At 49.8% G+C, this 26,758-nt stretch overlaps 1 protein-coding gene across 5 annotated transcripts in view; it reads right to left on the reverse strand.

Moving 5' to 3' along the window:
• CARD11 (caspase recruitment domain family member 11) overlaps nt 1-26,758 on the reverse strand; it is a 112,509-nt gene that overhangs the window by 49,805 nt on the left and 35,946 nt on the right. Inside the window, exon 1 of one of the 5 annotated variants that reach the window (XM_081819268.1) lies at nt 7,066-7,214. The exons of the other annotated variants lie outside the window; for them this stretch is intronic. The gene's annotated coding sequence lies outside the window, so the exon portion shown is untranslated. Of the gene's footprint in view, nt 1-7,065; nt 7,215-26,758 lie in introns of those variants that run through there. 5 annotated transcript variants of the gene reach the window in all.

The following is a 26,758-nucleotide window of genomic DNA, read 5'->3' on the forward strand; positions in this document are numbered from 1 at the left end:
TGGACCCACGTTCCTGTGCTTTTCACCTGGTTTCGCCATCGCTCATTTGCACACCCGCTGTGATTCTTTGAGAGGGCTTGTGTCATGCTCATCGGTGAGTCTCCAGCACACGCCGCCCGCATGCGGTGAGCTTTCCACACATCTGCCCAGTGAGCGAACCAACGGGTCTCCTTCCAGAGTCTGGCCCCGCTGCTTGGGGTTTCTACGACGCAGAAGTGGGACACGGAGCGTGCATTTTGGTGCATGAATCACAGGGAGATGTAACCCCAGCAAAGGAGAGGTGGAAGGAAACCATGAGTTACTTTTTGATTCGGGGAATGGGGAGGCGGGTTGGAAGGGAGAATGGCAGAGCGGGTCGGGCCCGAGGGGACGATGGTAAGAAAGCCTGCAGGTTCACAGGAAGACGAGGAGAGAAGGGAGCAAGGCTGGGGAGGAGGAAGGAGGAGGAAGCCGGGGCGGCAGCCGGCCGTGTTGGTAGGTGAGCCTCTGCTCCGAGAACGCAGATCAGAGGCGCGGCGCAGGGACCTGACAGGGGAACGTGGAGCGGGCCACTCGGGCCACACTGCCCTCCACTCAGACAGACTTCTCTCCAGGGCCCAGGGCTGGTCCGCAGCCTCACGAGCATGCTTTGAAGCCCCAGCAGCAAGGTGCCCTGGTCTCTCTCTTCTGCGTTTCGAAGGTGCACCAAATCCATGCTCTGAAGCCATGCGGTGAACAACCGAAAATGCATTTGTAGTCATGGGACCCTGTGTTCTGTGAAATATCACGAGGACCGGTAAATCAGTGACACTTCTGGGCACGTTTCCACATGTTTGAAAATGATTCTGCCCATGATTTCAGTCAGGGAGCAGGTCAGTATCTAGAAGCAGGCAGATTTCGGGTTTCCTCCTGCGGGAACAGAGAGGTGGCGCTGGGGGTAGGGTGTCCTTGCCTCCAGCTTTGACCCGATGCTTCCACCACGGCCCGAGCATGACACCAGCAAGTGAAACCGCCCCTCAGAGGCCTGAGGCTCCTGCTTTCCCGCAGCTGCCGGGGCTCCCAGAGACTTCGTCTCGAAAGGCCTCCAGGGCTGGTGGAAACTCTGAGGCAGGAAGCAGCCTGGTGTGTGGACCTCAGACTTTCTTATTTTTACCCCGAGGTGTTTGAGGCTTGAGGTCAAAGCTGTACTTTCTCCGACATCAGCCCCCTGGGCAGTTCTGCAGGCAGCAGAAGAAAGGACAGAGGGGCTTTGAGGGGTGAGAGTCTCCTTGCTAGATGCACAGTCTCTGCAGACTTCTCCGGGGTAGACCTACAGAGCTGGGGGGCTGGGGGTCCCTTTGCAGGGAACCCGCATGCATGGAGGGTGTAGAGCCTGTCCTTGAGAGGTCAAAGTACACTGTGCTTGTTGGGGTCAAGTGGCATCGCCCCCCCAACCCCCCCGGAGAAGATGGGGGTTGTGCACAAAGGATCACAGGAATTCTACTCTAATTAAAGAGAAAGTCCAGCCAAAAAAAGAGTCTTTGCATAAGGAGATAACACTGTGTGTCCTAGCGGAAAGCATCCAGTCCTCACGTGAGGATCCTGGGTTTGAACTCCAGCTCTGCTGTCTGCTGCTGTGTGGCTTTAGGCATGTTGCTTAACCTCTCTGAGCGCCCCCTCCCCATTTCTTGGTCCATAGAATCGGACAAGCAGCGCTAACATCTTAGGGTTGCTGCTGTGCCCATGGTAGACACTTAATATCACTTAATGCAGCCCTTCAGACGCCAATGGCAAACCCCAGCTGGAAACAAGGTCTCCGCCGGATGTCCTGTGTAATCACCTCCATGTCAAGCAGAACTTAGACAAAAACGTCAGAGATCTGTCTTCAACCCTTCTGTGTGGGCCTCCGGTTTGCATCTCACACACCTGGTGTTGTTAGCGTCTCTTTATGTCCACCGAGCTGCTTACGGCCTCTGGAAGGGGGCCCCTCTCTTATTTCCCTGGTACACCCCACGGTCCAGATAGTATCTTGCACAGGTGGGCATTTAATATTTGTAAAGTTATTGATTTCCAATGCGTAAGCGCTGGCTCTCTTTTCCTCGCTTTAGCTTCCTCCCTTGGGCGGGGAAGACCTTTGTGTGCGAAGGTGTGGTGAGGGTTTTCACCAGGACAGCCTGCTGACGGGATGACACACCATTTGCACCAGCTTGTTCTGCTGTGTCTGCAGTTCGGATCTCAGCGCCGATCTATCTTGGCCTCTCAATCAGTCATGGATTAGAAGTCTAGAATCCACAGTCTCTCCAATTTCTGACCTGCAGGGACAGAGCTATCTTGTCACAAACCACCCTAACCAGGTGAGTTGCAGCAAAGCCAGCTGGCCCTACATTCTGTCGGGAAGAACGCCACATTGGCTGGCGTTCCCAAACATGGCATCAGTCTCTTTTTGCAGGGTGCTCCTTCCCCGGGGCACCCCCGAGTCTCAGGGCCTTCTCCAACATCAAGAACAGCCTGGGACGTGCCATGGGGCGCCTGGGTGGCTCAGTCGTTGGGCGTCTGCCTTCGGCTCAGGTCATGATCCCAGGGTCCTGGGATCGAGCTCCGCATCGAGCTCCCTGCTCCGCGGGAAGCCTGCTTCTCCCTCTCCCACTCCCCCTGCTTGTGTTCCCTCTCTCGCTGTGTCTCTCTCTGTCAAATAAATAACTAAAATCTTTAAAAAAAAAAAAAAAGAACAGCCCGAGCCAGCCATCGGCATGCTGGGAAATCAGTTCAATTTGGAATCCTCATTCTTTGAGGACTGATAACCCCACACCAGCCAGCACTTTCTGGCTGAGGACGCCGAGGCCTCACTCCCTCATCGTGGAAGGTCACCAGCTGACCTTCGGGGGACGCGTTCCTGGACGAAGCTGCGGGCGTCTGACACACAGTGGGCACTCATATGCACTATCAGACGAGGGGACAGAACGGCACAGTGACAAAACCCACAACAGACGGCGGAGGCGGGCAGCGTGTGAGAAAAGATGGCTATAGGCAGAAGGGCTGGAAAAGCCACCCTCTGCAAATCCAGCGTGTCACGCGGAGGGCGTCAGTCACCTAATCTAGGATTATGCTAGACCGGGCTCGCGCTTCCCGGAAGAAAAGGCACGACCAAGACTCTGGTGACGCGCCCAAGGTTGTCCGTTTCAACCGGGCGGCAGAATGAGAGTGCTGTTTCACCGCTCAGCACGGCAGCTCGCTCACAAAGGACTCTGGGGCAAACCGCGGACTCCCGAGCCTTCTGGGACCAGTGACCCAGTCTGTGGGGGTTCCAGATGCCTGTTTTGCTCCATTCCCCTCCTTCTGTGTATCTCGTAATGTCACCCATTTATTGCAGACATTTTGGGAAGAATAAAGCTCGGCGCCTACATCCTCTCGTTCCACACACAACGAGTGTTTCCATGCGAGATTGGGCGGGCACAGAAGTGAAATCCAAACCAGTCAGATTTTCTGTCCTGGGGCGTTCTGCCGAGAGATGGCAAGGGGGTAAGTCAGCTACGATGCATTAACTGAGCATCCGCTATGTTGGGAGCAAAATAGGTTTGTGCGTCCAATGAAATGTAAGGCTTTTGGGATGGAGAGAGAGAGAAGCAGGAAAGGACCCCAAAAGGGTCTCTTTACTCATAATTAACTGCAAAACAAACAGCTCCCCCATGGAACGGGGCCCCTCCTTTCCACCGCCCCTGCAGACCCACATTTCAATTAGCTCTGTGTTATTCTGGTCCCCTATTAGCTCACATAATCAAGGGCTGGCTGTAATTAATTGTGATAATGTACTCAGGAGCAGAGCCAACTGCAGCTCGAGAAGGCGGGCCAGAGACGCTCCTCTCCCCAACATGCCCTCCGCCGGGGGGCTGTTCGGGGTCGGTCTGCACAGACTACGGAGTGGGCGAGGACAGTGGGCAGAGACCCTTGCAGGCAGGCAGGCCTCTTCCGGTGTCTATGGCATCGTGCATCGAGCAAGGTTCTCCTCCTTCCACCTCCCTGTGCCCCAATTCCCTTCCCGGTCCTGGCAGCCCCGAACCCTCAAAGCCAGTGACTCTGGAAATGAAGACATTTATACGTACAGTGGAATACAATTTGGCCACGAAACAGAACGGGGTGCTGATCCGCACTACACCATGGACAAACCCTGAAAACCTTACACAGAGCGAAAGAAACCACACTCGAAAGGGCCACATGTCATGTGATCCCATTTGTGTGCAATGCCCAGAAATCCACAGACACAGAAAGCAGGTGGGTGGCTGCCAGGGGCTAGGGGTTGAGGGCTGGCGGAGATGGGGGGGGTGACCACTAACAGAGATGGGGTTTTATTTTTGGGGTGTTGGAAATGCTTTGGAGCTCGGTAGAGGCAGTAATTGTACAACACGGGGAATGTGCGGAATGCCACTGAATAGTTGACTTTCAAAGGGGCTGCTGGGCTTCTGGGGCAGACACTGCACGCCCTCCGCGTGACACGCTGGATTTGCAGAGGGTGATTTTTCCACCCTTTGAAAACGCTTTCCCCTGGGTGGCTCAGTCGGTTAAGCATCTGCCTTCTGTTCAGGTCATGATCTCAGGGTCCTGGGATCGAGTCCCAGCTCAGCAGGGAGACTGCTTCTCCCTCTCCCTCTGTGCTCTCTAAGTAAATAAATAAGGTCTTTTAAAAAATTAAATAAAAGGGGGGATGGATGTTATATGAATTTCACCTCAATCCATCAAATCAGATCAAATAAAGAAAAACAGCTACAATTTCTTGAGCGCACACGCGAGGTGCCGGGTACCTGCTGGGAAGGCACCATCGACTCCAATGAAGAAATAGGAGACCCAGGGCCCCGGAAGGGGACCGACCTGTGGGCGGGCTAGGGGCTGGGTGGACCCTGCGAGGCCAGCAGGCGCCCTCCTCCTGGCAGCGCCCCCGGCAGTGGGTCAGCCCTGGATCCCGGCAGCTGTGGGAATCAGGAGCGACGTCTGCCAGGGGTCGGGAGGGCAGGAAATGAAGGACGAGGCCCGACGGAGGCAGAGGCAAAAAAGCAGGCGGGGTGTGGGTTTAAAGAGAGGACGAGGGCAGAGAAAAGGGAACAGGAACTCAGGGTTTTATTTAGCACCCACAGGTGCACGGCCCAGGGAGGGGTGGGGGTGGGCCCTGGCCGGGGGGTGTGAAAGGGAAAGCGGGGTCTGGCCAGGAAGGGCTCCTTCCCTGGTAGTGTCCGTGGGTCAGTCATGTCCCTCTTCCCGGGAGCTCCGAGACCACTGGCGACCAGCGCTCAGCCTTCAGTGATTTCCCGGAGGCCAGCTCACCTGAGTTAAAGCCACCAGGCAGCTTGAAACATAAAAAAACACGGAGGGAGACTCACATTTTCCACTTCTCTGTGAGGGATAAGGGGGTAGACGGGACGAGAATGTCGCAAAGCATCTCAACACACTCCCCTTTTCCTTGTAAGGAGAGAGTTCTGTCGTGCGTCTCTCCTTTTTAATGATCTATTATGTAAGACTGTCTTTAAATGAATCTGTCAGGGCTGGAGGCTGGTGGGTGTTTCTTTTCACTTTCTCCCCTCCCAGGTGCTGGCAAACACCGGCCCGTGCTTTTCTGATGTTCTCTATGCTTCCTACATGGTGGGATGGAAACGCTTTCCCCAGTCTCTGAGAGCAACGGGGGCAGGAATTTGGGGATCTCTACGCTCAGAGACCATCTCTAGCTTCTCGCCATGAAAGCGAAAGCTCATAAATCAGATGCAAACCAGAAAGCCTCTTTTTTTTTTTGGCTTGTGTCAAATGACTCGATCACCTATAATTAAATAAGGCGCCCGTCAAAACTGCACCCAGACATGGTAGATCAGCACAGACTTGAGGGCTGTTAGGAGCGAGTGCGATTCGCAGGGGATGGGGGAACCGGCCGCTTTTGTGACCCTTTCCGTGCCTGCGCAGGGGAGCCGGGAATGAGTCTGTCTGCAAAGCCAGACTTGAAGGTCGGCCGCCTGGCGCTCCCTGGGTGTGTCACTCGCCTGGCGGGCCTTTGTGACTTCTCCGTCGAGGGCTGCCATCCGCTGTGAGACCTGGAGACATCCCTGCACTTAGGCCATCTCTCGTTTCTAAGGATGCCTCTGAGACCTTGCTGCCTTCTTCAAACCCGTGACGTCCATCAGTTTGACCCCCTCAATGAACAGGATGGTCTCTGAGAAGCACACGACCCCAGGGGCTGCAGAAGTCTCAACCCTGCCGGACATGAGGGATTCCTGAAGCGTTTCAGTAGGAAATGATGAACCTTCTCTGAGGCCTCCAGGAGATACCCGCAGGGAGAGGGGGGACTTCCCCTCGGGGCCCTGGTCCTTCTGCCTCCTAGAAAAGTCATTCACGCCCCCGCTGTGCCTTTTCGCTCTGGCTTCTGGATCAAGGGTCTCCCGCCTGTCTCCGGCTCCAACTTCTCTCTCTGTGTGTTGCCTGTGGGCAGGGGCTGGGCCTCGGGTTTGCTGATGGACACTCAGCAACAGGCTTCTTTCTTTGCATGTGTTATCTTACTAAAGCTCAGAAGAGGCTGCAGGGTGTTCCCGGAGAGGGCGGGGATCCCAGGAGGGCAAGGCTGCTGGGCTTCTGGGGCAGACACTGCGGACCCTTCCAGCGGGGGGCCTCGGGCACCTCTCCGTGCGCTCACGCCCACTTCTCCGCCCTCGGCCTGTCCCCCGTTGGAAGAAAGTTAAAAAACAAAAACTAAAACAAAAACAAAACCCAGCACATAAAAACGAGAGGGAGAGCGTTCTGGTCCAGATCGACCAGGCATTTATCGAGGGCCTTCTCTGCGCTCCAGTCCATGCTCTGTGCAACCAAAGTGAACAGCATAGAATAGCTGCCCTAGCACCAGGTGTCAGGAGTTCACCGTGTGGTTCAAGAAATTAAGAAATGAAAGGGAACATGCGTGAAGCCGTGAGACACACAGTGGTGTGGACGAGAGCAAGAGGGATGAGGTGGGGGACGCGGGGGTCACCCAGCAGCCCCCAACCTGCTGCAGGAGCCCTCCCTGACATGGACATGGCTTCCCGAGCTCCGCACCCACGTGGCTCCGAGCAAAAGGACCGGCCAGTCGGAAAATATACTCACGTGTTTGCAAACTAGCTCGGTCCTGGGTCGGCCTAGGGGGGTCTCTGCGTGGTCCCCTCAAACTCCCTCTCCTCCAGCGTGTGGCCTGCCAGGCCCCCAGAAAATGCTGATGCTGCAGGGAGCCAGTGGCCTCCCCCCCGGAAGCCCACACAACACCCCCCTCGGAGGCCGCCTCTATTTTTAGCAGGGACAGCGGTGGGGGCTGGGGGGGCTGCCATACTTCCCTTTTTATTTTTGTTCTGAGCAGTCTGTGGGTGACTTTCCACAGAGGGGGGGCTGGGAGACGCGGAGGGGACGCTGCTCTCTCTGGCAGGCGGCGCCACGTCTACCACTGGGGTGCAGAGAGGTTGGGGGTGCAGGAGTGGGGGGAGGACCGGGCAGGAGCCTGGCATCACTTGCGTTCTCCCCTCCTGCTGGTTGGTGGCTGTCGCTGTCCCAGACCTCGCCCAGGACACCGCGGTCTCCTGCCTGTGAGCTGCACCGAGGAGAAAGCCTGGCCGGCGGGACGTGTCGGGCCTAGAACATTCCAGGGAAGATGCTTCCGCAAGCCTCACATCGAGCTGCCCAGAGCCAAACACCCCATCCTACTCTTTTCTAGACATCCCGGCATCCACGGTGGGCCACTGACCCAGCTCCTCTCTGCCTCTCTGACCACCGTGTCTTCTCTGCCTTCTTACCCTGCAGGCTGCCCACGGGGCTCTGATCACCCCATTCCCCTGGGGGAGCAGAGGGTCATGTCCTCTCGGGGAAATGGGGGCAACGGACGCTGTGGGTGGATGGATCCAGGTGATGCATGCACACGCCGGTGGTCCAGAAAGACCGGCCCGCCCCCTTCCTAGAAGCTCCCCTCCCCTCCTCCACAGCTGAACGAGCGTCACCGCCTGGGCTCCCTGGCCCCACACGGCGGAGCCCCACACCACTTCAGCCTCCCTCCTATGTCCCAGCCTGTGTGGATCGCCAGAGAACTTTCTGGTCCCTCGCTCCTTTCCTAAAACACTGCGGCGAGGTCAGTAAGCTGCACATATCCTAAGTACACGGTTCAATGAGTTTTCAAAAGAAGACACCCTCATGACCAATTAAGAAGTGGAGCATGGCCAACACCCTAGAAAATTCCTTCCCGGCCCTTTCCATCCTGTGTCCCCACCCCCAGAGGCCACCAGTACTGGGAGTTCTCTCACAGAAAGACGGAAAAGCGCACGACGTACTGTTTAGGGCCTGGCTTGTTTCGCTCAGCACCTCGAGGTGCATGCATTCGTGGTGCGGGTCACCGGCTTATGTGTCCCACGGTTTATTCATTCGCCTGTCGGTGGGCGTTTGGGTGGTGTCCCAAGTTCACTTGTCGGGGACATTCTTGGACAAATCTTCATGTGGACATGTGTTGTCATTTCTTTGGAATAAATACCTAGGATCAGAATTGTCGGGTCATGTGGTCGGTGTACAATCAACTCCTGAAGAAACCGCCCCCCGTTTTCCAAGGTGGCCATGGCATCCTGCCCTCCGGCCAGAGCGGGTGAGAGTCCCAGCAGCTCTGCGTGGCTGTTGGCGCTCGGACAGTTGGGTTTGGAGCAGCAGGCCTTCTATGCCCGTCGTCGGCCCGGCCCACACTCGGGCACTGGCCTTTCCCTTTCCCTGGGCCTCTCACCCGTTGATGCCCTCCCACGCGTACTGGGTTAGACAGGGTCCCCCTCGTCAGAACGTGACCACATTTGGAAAGAGGGTCTTTGCAGATGCATGTAAGTCGAGGCCTCCCTGGGCGAGGGAGGGGCTCTGAATCCAGTGACAGACACAGAGGAGGGACGGCCATGTGACTGTGGAGGCCGCCACGGGGCGAGTGGCCACGGGCCGAGGAACTCGGGAACCGCCCGAACCTGCAGGAGGCAGGCGGGGGGTCCTTCCCTGGAGTCTCTGGAGGAAGCGTGGCCCTGCCTCGAGCTCACTTTGATTTCAGGCTTCTGGCCTCTAGACTGTGACAACATGTTTGTTGTGTTTTAAGCCGAGCGGTTTAGGGTGATTTGTCGTGGCCGCTTCGGGAAGGGAACAGCCCCGCAGCCTGTCTGGGCTGGAGGGAGGGAGAGGGAGGGCTGCCTGGCAGGGCTCAGCCTTCAGGAGAGGGGCACGGCCACCCCTCGGAACTCACTGCCTGCCCTCTGTCTCCCTTCGCGCTGCCATCCGCCACGGCCACGGCCACGCAGAAGCCAAGGGTCAGGTCAGCCTCTGGGCACGGCGGGTGGGCTGGGTCTGCAGGGCATCCTCCGAGCCCTCGGCGTCTCCACTGTCACATGAGGACAATGACCATGCCAGGGTCAATGGGGGCGCGGGGATGAAGCGGTGAAGTGTGCCGAACACGAGCCAAGCGCTGGCGTGTGGTCAGCGCTCAGGGCCTGGATGCTGCATGATCTCCCATCAGGGATGGGCCCGCTGCCGTGCTCTGCTCAGAGGGCCAGCCTCCTTCCCGAGGACAGAGAGGGTTTTCGGCACCTCCTGGTCATGCTCCCCTGTTCGAGGTGCTGATGGCATGCCGTTGGCGTGAGCGGAAAGGAGCCGGAAGGAGGTAAGCACGTCCCCCTCTCTGGGCAGGGGAGGACCTTCAGGAGAACCTCCTAGGGAGAGGAGATCTTCTTCGTCCCGGTTCTCGTCGTCTGAGTCTGAAAGCTGTGCCCTACCCAAACACCATGGAAGGAAGTCCTGCTTAGCTGCAAATCCTGCCACTGGCCAGAGGTCCCGCGTGGCAACTGCGATTACTACCCGGAAGCCGAGGCGTCGAGGAGTCCAACGATTTGCCTGAGGTCACACGGCGTCTTCATCCACTCCTCTCGCTGCTAAGGCAACATCCCTCAGCCCGGGGGGCTTAAACAACAGGCACGCGTTTCTCACAGTTCGGCAGCATGGGAAGGCCAAGGTCAAGGTGCCGGCAGTTTCCGTGCCTGGCGAGAGACCTCTTCCCGGTTCACGGATGGCTGCCCTCCCACGCTGTCCTCACCTGGCCCTTCCTTGGTGTGAGCTCATAGAGAGAGCGCTCTACCATCTCTTCCTCTTCCTGTTAGACCCCCAATCCCATCACTAGGGCCCCACCTCCAAACACCCCCCCATCAGGGCTTAGGGCTTCCACACATGGATTCTGGGGAGGCTTTACGGGCTGGCTCTGCATGGGATAGAAGGCGTGCTCCGGTGTCTCCCACCGGGCCGGGGCCTCCCTCCACCTGCTCTGCCGCGGGCATCACTGGGACACTGTCACCTGGGTGACGACTTCCTGACTCGCCAGCATATCAATGGGAAGGAAGCACCGGAGCGAAGCCTCCATCCTAGATGGTCAGAGCACAAGGTAAGGGGGTTTCAGAGCCGGGAGGGGTCTTTGGCGCCTTTTCAGCCACCTGCACCGTGAATTCCCAGTGAATGCAAGTGCCGACAGGTGGAATGGAGTACTCGCTGAATGAACACTACCCACGAACGGCCCAGTGCCTGCCACGTGCAGACTCAGCTGGGCCCTTCGTGGGCATTCCCACAGGTGGCTTTCCCCATGCCCACCCTATGGGATAGGTCCTTTACCCTCCACGTTACAGAAGAGGGTCCGGACCCAAGGGCCCGGACCCCACAGGGCGGTGGGGGAGGCACAGGGACTGATCGCGGTCTTCTCTACCTCTGCACATTGGTCTTTCCATCGTTTCACATTTTTCTTCTTCCCACGGAGAAAGCAGATCCTTCTAAGCAGAGATAAACCCACCAGAACCAGGATGAATGAAACCACCCAGTCCCAAAGGGGCTTCAGGGGAAAGGGGGTCCAACCGTGTTGCATGGTGGGGCCAGATGCCCTTCACATCCTTCTGTCCCCGGGATTCTAAGACACTCCCCACCAGAGAGACCAGAACGTAGTTGGTAGAATTCTTTCCCGGACCCAATGAGGAGATGCCCACTGGGCTCATCAGGGGCGCAGCATGAGGGGTGTCCACATGGTAGGGCAGAGGGAGCTGAATTCTCATGGGCAGCCACCAAGTAGAGGGGTCAGTTGAGGTGCTCTGAGCCCCTCCAGAGGAGGCGGCAGGAGCTAAGTGACACGTGAGAGGAAGTGGCCTCCGACAGCTTCCTGCACACACACCCAGGGAGGTTCGAGTCTGAGCCGTAGGTGAAGAGTGATTTCTCTTAGTATGGCAAGAGGAAAAAAAAAAAAAAAGCAAAACATCCGGCTCTGTAATAAAAACAGCCTCGTGGGGCTGGGGGACCCCGGACACAAAAACATGCCCAACATGGGCTGGTGCTTTGATGTGCCAGCCACACCTCTGAGGCCCGGGTCTGTCCTGCCAAGGCCCCGAAATGCGTTCAGGCCCGCCCCAGGACGCAGGATTCAACCGCTACCCCCGTGTTACTTGTTTTATTTATCTCCGCCTTGAAACCATAGTTCTAAACAGTGTAGGCCCTTGACTGCCGACTCAGCTGCCAGAGCCAAAACTCATAAAATCCTATTTCAAAAAGGTCCGATGATTTTATTTTCTGACCATAAATATGAAATTTAATTAGGAGCTTGCTGCTAATGAAGTTGCCACAGAAGCCAGCCTGGAGACACAGAGCAGGAAGAGACCGCCCCACATTAAACAGAACCTGCGGCCCTGTTAACCCTTGCCTCTCTCCCTGCCCTTCCCCACGACCCTTGAAGCCTGGAGAGTGGAAAGCAGCCTCTGACCTGGAAGGACAAGGCGGGGCGGGCGCTCACTTAGAGAACGGGATGTGGGTCAGATGTCCCCTCCGGTTGGTGGGAAGCTTCTGGGCCCTCTGGCCTGGCTGTGTCTTCACAGCAGGGCGGGGGGAATGGAAAGAGGCTAAAGGAAAACACACTAGCGCTTAGAAAGAGCCCCATCGCTCTGCTTCCCTGGACATCAGTGGGAGTGCAACTTGGGGGTATTCACACTCGACCAAACACGTGAAATGCCCACCCTGCTCCTCCAACCACCCCTGGTCTCGGTTTATCATTTATAAAATGGGAATCTATAAATCTATAAATAGTTCATCTATAAAATAGGCATAATGCCCACAGCTGGTGATATTTTAGTGATGATGGAACATATTTCTAAAGCCCGTGCCTGGAATATAGCAGGTGCTCGATAAATGGGAGCCTTCATTATTATTGTCCTTGTACGTGTTCATTCGTTAAATCCAAAGTCCAGAACTCACTAAGATCTGAAGTCCTATTGAGAAGAAATGGACTATTTCAAGCATCATTCGAGAAGCTGAAGGTGAAACATGAAAAACGCAACCCATACAGTCGGTGCTAAAATAATGCTAACATCAACCAAAGTGTGTCCTGCACCACAGTGTCTAAGACCCAGGGGTGCGTGGATGGTGTGAGAATGCATCCAACACACATGCAGAGTCATGACTGCACACACGCACAGACTCCCAAAACACAAATACCTGTTAGACATGAGAGCCACCTTCCCTCCTGATGGAATCTACAGCACGAAACTTCAGACTTGGTTTGCAGTCAAGGCACACAATAAAGGCTTATGGCAGAAGGTAATAGAGTTTTGAGGGTTGTTTTCATTCTTGCCTTTTTTTTTTTTTTAATTGAAGCACATTGCCATTCTGCTGGCATCTGAGTTGTTGAACCAGTAGGAATAGCACATGTTTCAGCTCCTTGTGGCTCTGGAGGGAATTCCCCTAGGGTCACAGCTGAGATTTCTGGGATGCTAGAGGCTGAACCCCCTTGGGCATAACTGTCAGCCCCAACAGGTGCAGCTGGCTTGAAGGATTAAATGTCATGGGTGAACTATGCTGTGTAAATCCAACCCTGTTGTCTCCATTTACTGGGTTTAGCACCATGGTCTCCTCTATACCACAAGCCTCAGTTGATTCCCCACGTGGGGAACTGCCTTGGCTCATAGGCTGAAATCCCTCCCCGATCGGTGCTGTCTGTGGGCCCACAGCATCGGCACCATCTGGAGCTTTGGGACCTGCAGCTCTTTGGGCCTCATCTCAGACCTTCTGAGTCAGAGCTTGCATTTCAACAAGCTCTCTGGGTGACTCACACAGATACCGATAAGTGCTGTTCTAGCTCAGGCCTCACTGTCTGCAGAGACGCAGGTTGCTGACTTGCCGGTTCACTCCCCTTCCAAGTCTTCTAGAACGTTTGTTTGATACCTGTGCTGATCTCTCCTGGCTCACACCTTGCCTGGCCTTTGATGGAGCTTCTGACTTCCCATTTTGGCTCAACACATTCAAGATCTTTGGGGAGACTGAGCCCCAAGTGGGACCAGGTCTTCACACTTCATCCCTCAGTGGCCCTCACTTTGTCATGGCCTTGCCATGGGCCCTAGATGCTTGTGTATGCAATGCAACAGCTCAGTGGTTCACTGACTTCATTCCTGATCAACAACATCACCTGGAAGCAACTTCTAAAAACTTGGGGACCTGGGCTCTGCTGCCCATTACCTGCCTCTGCTTCTTCCAGCAATCATCTTCCAATGGGTCATGGAAAAACACTGTTTACTTGTAGCTAGTCCTTCTGTAAAGTGAAGTAAGGATTCTTTCGCAAAGGAGGATTAAGCCCCACAGTTATTTCTTATAAAATTCCAATATTTTATACAACAAGATTTTTGGGTGTACTTTAAGTCTTATTTGTGGACAGGGTGCCCCATGATTTCTCCTTACAGTAAATCCTAAATCACTGTGCATCTTTTATAACACCTTCTTATCTGGCTTGGTGAATTCAGATCAGTCATGAGGTATGCAGAAAGTAACACATTATGAATAACAGCAAGAATATTAAACAATTATAAAGTGTGACAAGATATTTGAAACAACTGTTTATAGACACTGGAATAGGGTTAGGATGACCATAACAGAAGATAAATTCAGGACGTAAACCTCATGACTGCTCTGGTTTTTTGTCTGGATGCACTTTACATAGTATGGGCAAAAAGGTGGAGCCCAGAGGATGGCAGCTTCACCAAACTGTGGAGACAGAGATCGGAGTTCAGGGCCTTTGAGGTCTGCAATTTGGGAGGAGGGACACCAAGAGGAACTACACAGACCAAGAGTGGCTAAATACTAAACTACACTTACACAAGCAAGACTCCATGAGCTTGGCAGAGAACAACTACCACATGACTATGAACTGAGGAATTTCAGATGACACACAGGACTGAGAGATGCTGGAGTTCCAACTAGCCAGGCTGGAGAGACTTCACTGAATTCAGAGACCCAGAAAGTCTATACCTTAGGAAAAGCACTACTCTAACTCCAGAATAAAGACTGCCCTAGCTATATCTAACAAAGCTTAACAGTAAGTTTCAAAAGGATCAGGCGTATTCACACATAAAGTAACTATATGCCAGATCCAAACTTATCATGAATTACAATCAAATCCAGAAACTTGGTATTCACAATGACCAGAATTCAAGAAAAAAAATTTATTAGACATGTGTAAGCTGACAAATGTGACTCATAAACAGAGGGGAAAAAAAAAAAACAGTCAACAGAAGCAGATCCAGAAATTACCGAAATGTTGGAATGTGCACACCAAGACTTTAAAACAGCTGTTGTAAATATGTCAAAGATTTAAAGAAAACATGGACATAATAATAAAACAGGTATGAAACAAGAAATAGCTAAATGGAAATTCTAGATGTAAAAATTAGAATATATATGTTATAAATTCAAATAGATAGGTTTAACAACCACTTGGACAATGCAGAAAATTCAGTGAACTTGAAAACAGAGCAACAGAAACTATACATGAGACAAAGAGGAAAAGAAAAGGCTGAAAAGGCTGAACAGAGAATTAGTGAATTGTGGGATAATATCATATGGTCTAACATTCATGTAATTAGAGTCCCAGAAGGAGAAGAGAAAGAGAAATTGTGGGAGAGAAGTTATCTTTAAAATGTTTCCATATTTGATGAAAAATATCAACCCACAGATTCAAGAAACTCTGTGAACTCGAAGCAAAATAAACACAAAATTGTACATAGGCATATCTCAAATTGCTGAAAGCTGAATATAAAGAGAAAAAATTTAAAGCCAACAGAAAAAAGATAAATTCTATACAATGGAATAGTGATAAGAATTACTGTTCATTCCTAAAGGGAAACAATGTGAGGGGGAAGAAAATAGAACTACATCTTTAAAGTGCTGAAACAAAAAGTCAACTTTGAATTCTTCATCTGGTAAGATATCTTTCAAAAGTAGGATGAAATAAAAGCTCTTTCTTTGATTAAAAAGCTGAAAAGATTCATCATAGCAGACCTGTGGTGTGGGGAAATCAAAGAATAGTCTTCAGAATGAAAACAAATGATACCAAATGGAAACTTGAATCTGCATGAAGAGTTGAAGAGTGTCAAAAATGGTAAATATGTAAATAAATATATATTTTTCATTTTAAATTTCTTTAAAAGATAACTGATGACTTAAAGCAAAAATAACAACAATCTATTGTGTACTTTATAACATATGTAGAAAATACATGTCACTAATAACACAAGGATGAGAGGGGGTTAAATGAAAGTATACTGTTGTAAATCTTTACACTAGATGTAAAGCGATGTAAGTACAAGGTAGGGTGTGGTAAGTTAAAGATGCATTTTATAAACCATAGATGGGCGCCTGGGTGGCTCAGTTGGTTAAGCGACTGCTTTCGGCTCAGGTCATGATCCTGGAGTCCTGGGATCGAGTCCCGCATCGGGCTCCCTGCTCGGCAGGGAGTCTGCTTCTCCCTCTGACCCTCCTCCCTCTCATGCTCTCTGTCTCTCATTCTCTCTCTCTCAAATAAGTAAATAAAATCTAAATAAAAAAACAAAAAAAACAAAAACAAAAAACCATAGAGCAACTGTGCATATCCACAAATAAAACAAACAGGTAGGCTAACAAGTCAACAGAGCAGACAAAATGGAACACCAAAAAGACCTTGATTAATCCAAAGAAAGGCAGGAAAGGAGGAAAAATGAAAAAAAGAATGGATGCATCATAAAGAAAAGATTCAGATGGTAAATGTAAATGGACTAAACACTTCAATTAAAAGGCAGAGATTGTCAGGGTGAATTAAAAAAAATACTCAACTATATGCTGTGTGTAAGAGACACCCATTAAATATAAAGACACAAGTAAGATAAAAGTAAAAACATAGAAACATTATTCATAAAACCTGGAATGGCTATATAGTATCCCAAAAACAGGCTTCAGAAAAGGAGTATTACCAGAGATAAAGAGGGAGTAAAAATGATGGGAGTCCATTCATCCAGAAGCTGTAACAGTCCTAAATGCGTATGCATCTAATTGTAGAGCTTCAAAACACGTGAAGCAAAAAATGGACAAAACTGAAAGGAGGATTGGACAAATTGACAATTACAGTCATAGATTTCAACATTCCTCTGTTATTGTTAGGACAAGTAGATAAATATCAAGGACACAGAAGATTTGAACATTATCAACCAACCTGACCTAATTGACATTTATAAAACACAACAGCTAACAACTGAGGGATACCTGCAGAATATATATGCTTTTAGGCTTGCATGAAACACTCTCCAAGACCTTATGTTGGTCCATAAGACAAGTCTCAATAACTTTAAAAGAATTAAAATTATATAAAATACGTTTTCTGGCAAAAGGGAATTAAATTGGAAATTGATAATTAAAAATCCCTAGATATTGGGAAATTACATGACACAGTCCTAAACAACCCCTTGCTCAAAGAAGAAGCAAAAGGGAAATTTTGAAAATATCTGAACTGAATAGGAATAAAAACACAATGTCAAAAATTTGTGGCATATAGCTAAATCAATGCTTAGAGGGAAGTTTATAATTTTAAAGGCTTATATTAGAAAAGAAAAATGATTTAAAATTAATGATCTAAATGTCTACATTAAGCAGCCAGAAAAGTCAAAGTAAGTAGAAGAAAGGAGACAATAAAGGTAAGAGTGGGAAACAATAAAATAGAAAATATAATAGCAATATGGAAAAATAAAATAACTTCTTTGAAAAGATTAACAAAATTGATAAACCTCTAGCTAGACTGATTAAGAAAAAAAAAGAAAACGAAACAATCAATATAAGTAATGGAGATGAGATGTAACTATAGATCTACCAGGCACTGGGAGATGGGAATATTATGAAAAACTATGCCCAAAAATTCTATGCATAGATAACAAGGACAAAAATTATTCAAAAGACACAAATTCCCAAAATTGGCCTAAGAAGAAATAGACAGTTTGAGTTATCCTATCTATTAAAGAATCTGAAGTCATTATCAGAAATTCTTTCACAAAGAAAGCTCTAGACTCATTTGGCTTCACTGGTGAATTCTATCAAACATTTCAGATAGAAATAACACCAATTTTACATAAACTCTTTCATAAAATAGAGAAGTAATACTCCCCATCTCATTTTATGTGCCCAACATTATGCTGATTCCAAAACCAAAAAAAGACAGTACCGGAAAAGAAAATTTATAAAACCAGTACCCTTCATGAATATAGATGCAAAAATCCTTAATGTAAATTTAGCACAAAATTTCAGAAATATATAGAAAGGATAATACATCATGGCCAAGTGGGGTTGATTCCAGGAATGCAAGGTTAGTTCAACATTTCAAAATCAACCACTAATTCATCATATTAAGAGACTAGAGGGAAAAAACCATATGATTAGCTCAATAGATGCAGAAATCATTTGGCAAAATTCAACACTCATTCACATTAATACCCCTCAGCAAACTAGAAAAGAAGGAAATTGCCCTCAAGCTGACAACAGCTATCACCATACTTCATGATAAAAGGCTAAATGCTTTCCCACTAACACTGGGAACAAAGGATATTCACACTAATCACTTCTATTCAACATTGTACTGGCGTTTCTAGATGTGCAATAAGGCCAGAAAAAGAAATAAAGGGAATGAAGTTTAGAAAGGAAGAGGTAAAACTGTCATTATTTATAGACATCATGATTGTGTACAGAAAAAACACAACGGAATCTATAAAAAATCTACTAGAATACCAATAATAACTACTTGTAACTAATCACAAATTTAGCAAGGACACAGGATGCAAGGTCAAGATACAAAAATGAAAAAAAAAACCACCTAATATCAAAGAACATGAAATACTTCAGATTTAAATACAATGAAAGATGTATGAAATGTCCATACGGAAAACTACAAAGCATTGCTAAAAAAAAAAAAAAAAAAAAAGAAAGAAAGAAGCCCTAAACCAAATGGAGAGGTATATCATGTTCATGGATTGGAAGACAGTTCAATGTCATTAAGATGTTAAGGTGTCTTTTAGGTCTAAATTTACCTACAACTGCAATATATTTCAATCAAATACCAAAAAGCTCTTTTGGTATAGCATGAACAAACTAATTCTAATATTTATATAGGAAGGTAAGGAAAAATTCTGGAAAAAAAAAGGACAGAATTGGAGGAATAGGATATAAATTAATATATATTAATTATATATAAATGTGTTACACATTCATTTATGTTATATATTACATTCTTACATAACATAATTATTATGTTATATATTTATATATAGATATGATTTCAAGGCTTACTGTGAAACTACAATCAACAAGACAGTGTGTTTTGTTGCTTAAAGATAGGCAACATGTCAATGAAACAGAGGAGTGAGTCCAAAAATAGATCTGTGGCTACGTAGTCAGTTATTTTTTGCCAAAGACACCAAAGCAATTCAAAGGTGGCAGGAGAGTCTTTTCAGTGATTGGTGCTGGAACAAATGGACATCCATATGGAAAAACATAATCCTCAACTCCTACCTCACACTGGACACTAAAATTAACTCAAGATAGAACACAGATTTAAACCTAAAATTAAAAAAAAAAACAAAAACACCTAAAATCCAAAACTATAATGTTTGGAGAAGAAAACATATAAGAATATCTTTACAACCTTAAGGTGGGCAAAGATTTCCTAGACAAGATGCAGAAAGCACTCACCACAAAACTGAAGGAAGAGAAAGAAAATCAATAAACATCATCAAAATAAAAAATGGGAAAAACCACCCATTAAGAACACTAGTAGGAAAATGAATAGGGACGCTCCAGACGCGACGGAAATTGTTGCAGTATATATACCCTTGATATAGGACTGGTACGCAGAACATATAAAGAACCCCCTTCAAATAAAAACCAAACAGTAATAAGTCAAAGAGTAGATGGAAGACTTGAAGAAGCATTTCAGAAAGGAGGAAATACAAATGGCCAATAAGCACATGAAAAGGAGTTCAAGGTCACGAGTCACCAGGGGACTGCAAATTAAATGAACGACAAGAATAGCATCACACAGGGGCGCCTGGGTGGCTCAGTCGTTAAGCGTCTGCCTTCGGCTCAGGTCATGATCCCAGGGTCCTGGGATCGAGCCCCACATCGGACTCCCTGCTCCTCGGGAAGCCTGCCTCTCCCTCTCCCACTCCCCCTGCTTGTGTTCTCTCTCTCGCTGTCTCTCTGTCAAATAAGTAAATAAAATCTTTAAAACAAAAAAAAAGAATAGCATCACACATCCAGTAGAACTGAGAACACCAAATGTGCGGAGGACATGGGAAACGGGAACCCCTATGCCCAGCTGGTGGGGTTGTCGAATAGTAGGGCCACCTTGGAAAATGGCCTGGCGGCTCTTGCAAAATTAAACAGGCACTTGTCCCATGACCCAGCAAAGACCCAGGGTCCCAGCACGCAGGACCCTTGGTACTTACTCCAGTGAGTGAAAACATGTCCGCACAAAGATTTGCCCATGAATGTTTAGTACAGCTTTGCTCACAACACCCGAAGACCGGGAACAATACGAGTGTCTATCAACAGGAGGATGGATAAACAGTCTGGAGTCATAAAAAGGGATAGGAAGCAACGAGCACACACATGGATGAATCTTAAAAACGCGCAGAGTGGAAGAAGCCAGACACGGAGGAGAACGCACTGTGGGATTCTCGCTGCATGACGATCTCAAACAGGCAAGGCACCTGCCACAAAACAAGTGGGAGCATCGACAGGCCGCTTCTGGTGGGAAGCGCCCAGACCGGGAGGCACACGCGGGAACGTGCTGGCTGGGGTTTGGAAATGGTTTCTATTTTGCTGGGGTGCAGGTCACGTTTTCCAAAAAGGATGAAACTGCACACTCTAGACTTAAGAGCTGTGTTCTGCAGCGTACAGTCGGGTCTCCATGTGAAAAAGAAATTAGAGTTAGTGCAGTTGAGGTGACCTCTCTACTTACTGCAAGGCTGTGCTTTTGCTCCCTTGTCATCTGAGATGACCTGTGGCCGTTAGCGAACACCCAGGGGATGAGCTCAATCCCGCCAGAGGCCTTGGCATTGTGTGAGCCCCAACCACCACGTGTGTGGAAGTATGAAAAGGTTGAGCGCCCCCAAGTTTAGTCTGTGTTGGTTCCCCGGGGCTGTGGCAGTAAGATGGGGTGGCTTAAAACAACAGAAATTTATTGGGGCCTTGGTTTGGGAGGTGGGAAGCCTGAAATCAAGGTGTGGGCCAGATCGGTTCCTTCTGGAGGCCCGGAGAGAGAATCTGTCATTCGAGACCTCTCTCTTTCCGCTTCTGGTGGTTTCTGGCAATCCCTGGCATTCCTGGACTTGGAGACGCATCACTCCAATCTTTGCCTCCCTGGGCCACAGCGTTCTTCTCTGTGCATCTCTATATCCTCTTCTTTTTACATGGGCACTGGTCATGGGATTTCGGCGCTACCCTTAACCAGTATGAACTCATCTGAACTAATTACATCTTCAAAGACCCTGTTTCTAAAGAAGATTTCATTCTGAGGCTCCAGGTAGACATGGATTCTGCAGGACAGTATTGAACCCACTATGGCGTGCCCTCTGGTCCCCCAAATTCACATCCATCCCACCTGCACCACATATTCACCCCGCTCCAACACCCGGTGAGTCTCTGTCTCCCGAAGGCCCCTGTTAACATGTACGTGTCTCCTGGGAGGAGAGGCTGCTCCTGGCAACTCTCTTGTCCCGTTAGAAAGCTGTAATTTACCTTGAAAGGCTCGGGGATCCTGGTCCCCGGCAAAGGACACAAGTCAGGCAAGTTTCAACACAGGTGAAACAGGCAGAGCTTCTTCAGGGAAGAGCACGGGGCCTGGGTCTCCAAGGGGGCTTTGAACAGCCCACATCTGGGTTTGGGATCTGCACATCCAGGCCACAGAGGTACAGCAAAGGCATATTTTTCTGCATTAAAATTTGAAAGAGCAATACGGGCACTCATTCGGGCCACTCTCCCTGGGGACGCAGGGTTGCAGAAGGTACCTCTCAGGGTTCACGGGAGAAAGTTTCTGGTGGGCCATCCAGGATGGGTACCTCATCCATTTGGAAGCACAACTCAAATCTGAAGGTCCCTGAGAAACTGGGAACACGCCCCCAAACTTGTTAACTGTGCAGGAGAGGGGGTATCAGGGAGAAGGTCACATCCACAGAGAGAGCCAAAGGTCAGGCCTTGTGCTCAGGCTCAGAGTGGCCCTTGCCTTTCTTCATAAAGGAGTTCTCCACTAGCAGGATGGATAATTGAGCCTCGGTGGGGGCAACCTCCTGGGGGTTTAGGAACTGGTTCCTTAAGCCTCCTCAGTCTTGCCCCGTCACACTCTGCTCCCAGGAAAGACGTGTAAAGCAGAAACAGAGTGACCAGCTGCCTTCTCACATCTCCCCTGGGATGCAGATGTTCCTGGTCACGTTCGGCTCAGAGGCACGAATCCCCTGCCCAGGGTGACACTGGGGGGCGGCTGAGCCCCATTCACACACAGGCGCAGGGCTCCGTGACCTCCAGACCCTCCACGCCAGGGTTCCGGCAGCCGGCTCCTCCATGCACACCTGTTTGGGAACAGTGGAAACAGTGATTCCTAACTGAGGAATTTCAAACATCAGGGATCTGACTATGTGTGTGTGGGGTGGGGGCAGAGCTGTTCTGGAAAAGGAGCCTCAAAAACACAGCACTGTTTATACATGGGAAAAAAACATCTGTGGAGGGTTGAAGGGCCGTGGGTTCTGCACGTGAATGCCTTTGCTGGACGGGAGCTCGGAAGTCTGCAAGAACGTCTGAAGAAGCCCGGTCAAAAATGCTCAGGTCTCTGCTGGTAACCATAGTGGCTCCGGCGGCCGTAACAGACCCACAGACCGGGGGGCTTAACCAACAGCTATTGATTTCTCGAAGTTCTGGAGGCTCCAAGGCCAAGATCAAGGTGCGGGCAGGGCTGGTTTCTGGCGAGAGCCTCTTCCTGGCTTGCAGACGGTGGCCTCCCCTATGTGCCCACATCCCTGGTATCTTTCTCCTCTTATAAGGAGACTCATCCCATTGGGTCAGGGGCCCCCTTTTAGGACCTCCTTTTAGCCTTCATTAGCTCCTTAGAGGACCACCTCCCAGTACAGTCACATGGGAGCTCGGGCCGTCAACATATGCATTCAGAGGGGAGGCAAGTCTGTCTGTGAGCCTGATTAAGCTCGTCACTTCCTCTCCATCCTCCTGACAGGACGTGGGAACCACACAGACTTCTTTAAACAAAGGGGACTTGGCAGATACCAGCCAGATGAACACAGTTATTTAAGACTCTTTCCCGCAACACTGCAATTGCTTGACATACAGAACTCCCTCTGAATTGCTCCTGGTGACACTTTATAAGCGATGGTCTGGAAGCTTGAAAAACAGTCCCAAGGGGGAAGGACTGCAGTCCTTTTGTGTGTGGTGACACTGACCCTGGGAAAGTTGGGACCCACACAGCAGCCCCGCCCAAGAGCTTCGGTTCCTCATGTCCCCGCACCTGCCCATGCTGTTCCCTGCACCTGGGACGCAGATTCCTGATGCAGGAGGTTCGGAAGCGCAGCCCATGAATTTGCATGTGTAACGCAATGCTGGCCCCCCAGGTAGCATTTTGAGTGGCTAGGCCTCTTGCCCCTTTGTCGTCACCAACAGCTACCATCAGTCATGGGACTAAACCCGTAAAGGCAGTCTCTCAGCCACATGACAGCCACATGAGGATGGTTTCGGGATCACGTGCCCTTGACTGAGACCCAGCATCTGGAGACAGCAGGTGACTGGTCCAAGGTCACTGGGCAGTGGGTGGTACAGCCAGGATTCGAATCCAGGTCAGGTTACGGATGCTCATTCCCCTGGCACCTTCTTTTAAATGCCGGGTGACACGAGGTTAACCATGCTTTTGGTCTAATCTCTCCCCTTCCTGCCTTCAGCTAGCCAGCTGGGATGAAAATCTATCACGGAAGGACGGAAATGGGGACTCAGGAACACATCAAGAATAACAAAACAGAGTTAACAAAGACAGAGGTGACTTTTTCAGGTTTCCTATCACTGGCCATGATTAATTCACAGCTTTTTACATGCTAATGTTTTCCTGCCTTCTGCCAGTAATAAATAACCAATATGCTTTAATACCTAGTTATTATTCATCCCTTTCAGAAATTTGGATTTTGATTCTTCATTGCAGCTCAATCACATTGAATTTCTTTAACCAGGACAGCTCCATTAAGAGTCCCCTCCAAGGACATTCTGGCAGGGCGGTGACAGTAATGGATAGTGGGTGACAAGAGAGAGTGGGGAGCTGTGACACGAAATATTAGCAGCCATGGGGAAAGAGGGGGAAATTGTAATAAAAAACACCACCAAAAAAAAACAAAAAACAAAAAAAAACACCACCAAAGCACACTTAAGTAATGTTAAGGTTATGACACACACCAATAAAACCAGGAAACTTAGAGTGACGGCCGACACGCCATTCGTAACATGCCTTCCTCTGCCTGTTTCTGAGTAGAGATGTGGGTCCACTTCATCACCTTCCTGACATGGAGGGCTCCCCTCTGGCTCCACCTTGAGTTGAGATGGCTCGCCAACCCCAGCTGTGTGTTTCAGAAAGCTACTTGGAGCTTTCTCCATCTTAACTTCCTCAAAGGGTTTTTTCCAGCAACGAAGGCCAAGCCGACAAGCCAAAGCTGGTTGGGAGGGTCATCTCCTTCCAAAGAAGTTGTCCTTTCTCCTGGGACCCCAGAGCTCTCTGTCTTGCCCTCCACGCAACACGCGGCACCTCGCGTTCTCTCAGGCCAGTTGAGAACTGGACACCACAAGCTCCATTCTGCCCTGCGGTCGCTCCCAGGGCATGAGCATCAGTCCCGCCATCTCTGGGGGGCCACCTTCCTTCATGGTCACCTGGGCCGTCAACTCTGCGTTCTCAGGCCTGCTCACTCCTTCCAGTGCAGGGACGCCCGGGATGCGTCCAGCACAAACAACTCTTCCTTAGGGACGGCGCTTCTTAACGTTCTCGAATCCATTTGGTATCTGGGACCACTTCCAGAATGAAGTTTTTAAATACATGACGTACCATACAGAGGAGTACATGGGGAAACCATGATGCCAAAATACCAGATATTTTAAAAATTATTATCTTCTAATATGTGTGCTTCCTTATTAACGCATCCAATAATATCTAGCACTGGAGTCCAATGACTCCCCTGATTTTGGGGACATGCAAATAATGCTTTGAGGTATCCGCAATAACCATAACATAATGGGATATGAGAATATTTGTGATTTCTGTTGGTGACAAAGTTGAAAATACCACTGATGCTGTTGTGGTTTGTCACGTGAATCCATCGTTGAAGGAAATGATGAACTTTCATTAGAATTGGTGGAAAAGAGATGCAATTCCTTACAGCCAAGTTCACGGGCTCCTGAATTCTCTCCACGGATCCCGGGGTGGGGGGGCGCCCAGGCTCCAGGCTAAGCAGCCTGTGAGCAGGTGCAGGACCCCCCCAGGTGAGGGACCCCATCTGTCTTGTTTGTGGCGGGAACACAATGCCTGGCAAAGGCCCTGGCGTATCTGCAGACGCAGAGAAGTACCTGAGGAGTGAACGGCATGGATACAACTTCATTTCGCATCTGTGCATGGCATTTCTGGATGGCTTCTTGAGAAAAGTGGGGAGCCCCGGTCTTTTCATGTTTGCCTCTGCGCGGACTCGTTCAATCAACAGCATGCAACGTTATTTATGTTAACTGAGCTCTAATTTACATATCATGAAATCTAGCATGTCAAGCATATGATTCAGTGCATTTCATGTATTCCCAAGGTTGTACAACCCTATCATCTAATCCCAGAACACTGCCATCACCCCTAAGAGAGACCCATACTCGTTAGCAGTCACTCTCCATCCTCCCCTTCCTGCAGCCCCTGGCAACCACCGATCTGCTTTGCCTCTATGGATTCCCTCTTGGGACCTTTCACATCAATGGAATCCTACAATCTGTGGCCTTTTGTGCCTGGCTTCTTTCATTTAGCATAGTGGTTCCATCCACGTGGTAGCAGGTACCTGCGCCTCATTCCTTTTACGGCTGAATACTATTCCATTGCGTGGACAGACCACATGTTGTTCATCCACATTCATCTGTTGGTAGACATTTGGGCTGTTAACACCAACACGTGCCAGATGGGGACTCAAGGTGAGCAGGGACTCTGCCCTCCTGGGGCCAGAACAGTAGGCCCTGAGGCCAGCCCCTGGGGTTGGGACCCCTCAGTTTCCCCATCTGTAAAATGGGGAGGAGTCTACCTCGGAGGCTCACAGGGAGGCTTTAGAAAGTGAACACACAGGAAAGACTTAGAATATGCTTGGCACATGGCGAGTGTTGGAGAACAGAGTCAATAAATTATGTCAGTCACACCGTGTGATGAATGCCAGGTAAGAAGCAAGCAGGTGTTGACAGTATGGTGGGTCTCACGGAGAGAGGGCCCTTGGATGAGGCAGTCAGGGAAAGCCTGTCAGTCTTAAGTCGAGGCCCAAAGGATGAGAAGGAACCAAGTAAATGAAGCATCAGGGGACCAGGGATCCCGTCAGAGAGAAAAGCAAACACAAACCTAGGGAAGAAAAAGGCCTGCAGTGGTCCAGGACAATGCTGTCCAGGAGGAAGATCACGTTGGCCAGGAATATGGGTATAATCTTACATTTTCTAGCTGCGATGTTACAGAAACTCAGAAGAAAACAGGTAAAAGTAATTTCAATAATACATTGCATCTCACCTAATATATCAAAAATACGAACATTCTGACACGTGACTAATATAAAAGTTGTTGATGAGATAGTCTGCATTTTTTTTCATCTATGACCTTGAAACCCAAAGTGTATTTATTTACACACACGGCACATCCCAGCTGAGACATAGAGTTCAAGTGCCCGATGGCCACGCTAGGGAGCGGCCACCATCCCGGGCAGCCCCGAGAGGGCCTATTGGAGGGCGAACGGGGCGAGAGTGTTGGATCCTGGGGGACAGGAAGCATGACGTGATGTGGTCTGCATCTTAAACAGATTGAGGAGGCTGCTCTGTGAGAACAGACTCTGGGGAGACAAGAGGGGAGGCAGGGGACCGCTCAGGGGGCAAGGGGTCACCAGATGTTGACAGTGGACAGAAGGGCTGACCGTTCCATCTCACCACCTAACTCCTGGGGTAACTAAAAGACCCTTCTTAAGGTACCAGATGGTATGTGCACGCAGGAGATTACTATTGATGCCACCCCAAATGCATCTTGATATTAGGGCCCGGCCCAGTGCAGGGCCCAGGGCTCAGCAGACGGCCCCACTGCTGGCGGAACCCTGGCCAGTCCCGGGCCCCAGAGACACTTGGAAGCCACTCACGCTGCAGCAGATTGCACAAGCTCCCCTGTGCGGTCTAGTCTCCTGCCGACCACTCATCACAG

This window comes from Leptonychotes weddellii, chromosome 5 (genome assembly GCF_054177405.1).
Source record: "Leptonychotes weddellii isolate Sample4059 chromosome 5, ASM5417740v2, whole genome shotgun sequence".
In the NCBI taxonomy this organism is placed as follows: Eukaryota; Metazoa; Chordata; class Mammalia; order Carnivora; family Phocidae; genus Leptonychotes; species Leptonychotes weddellii.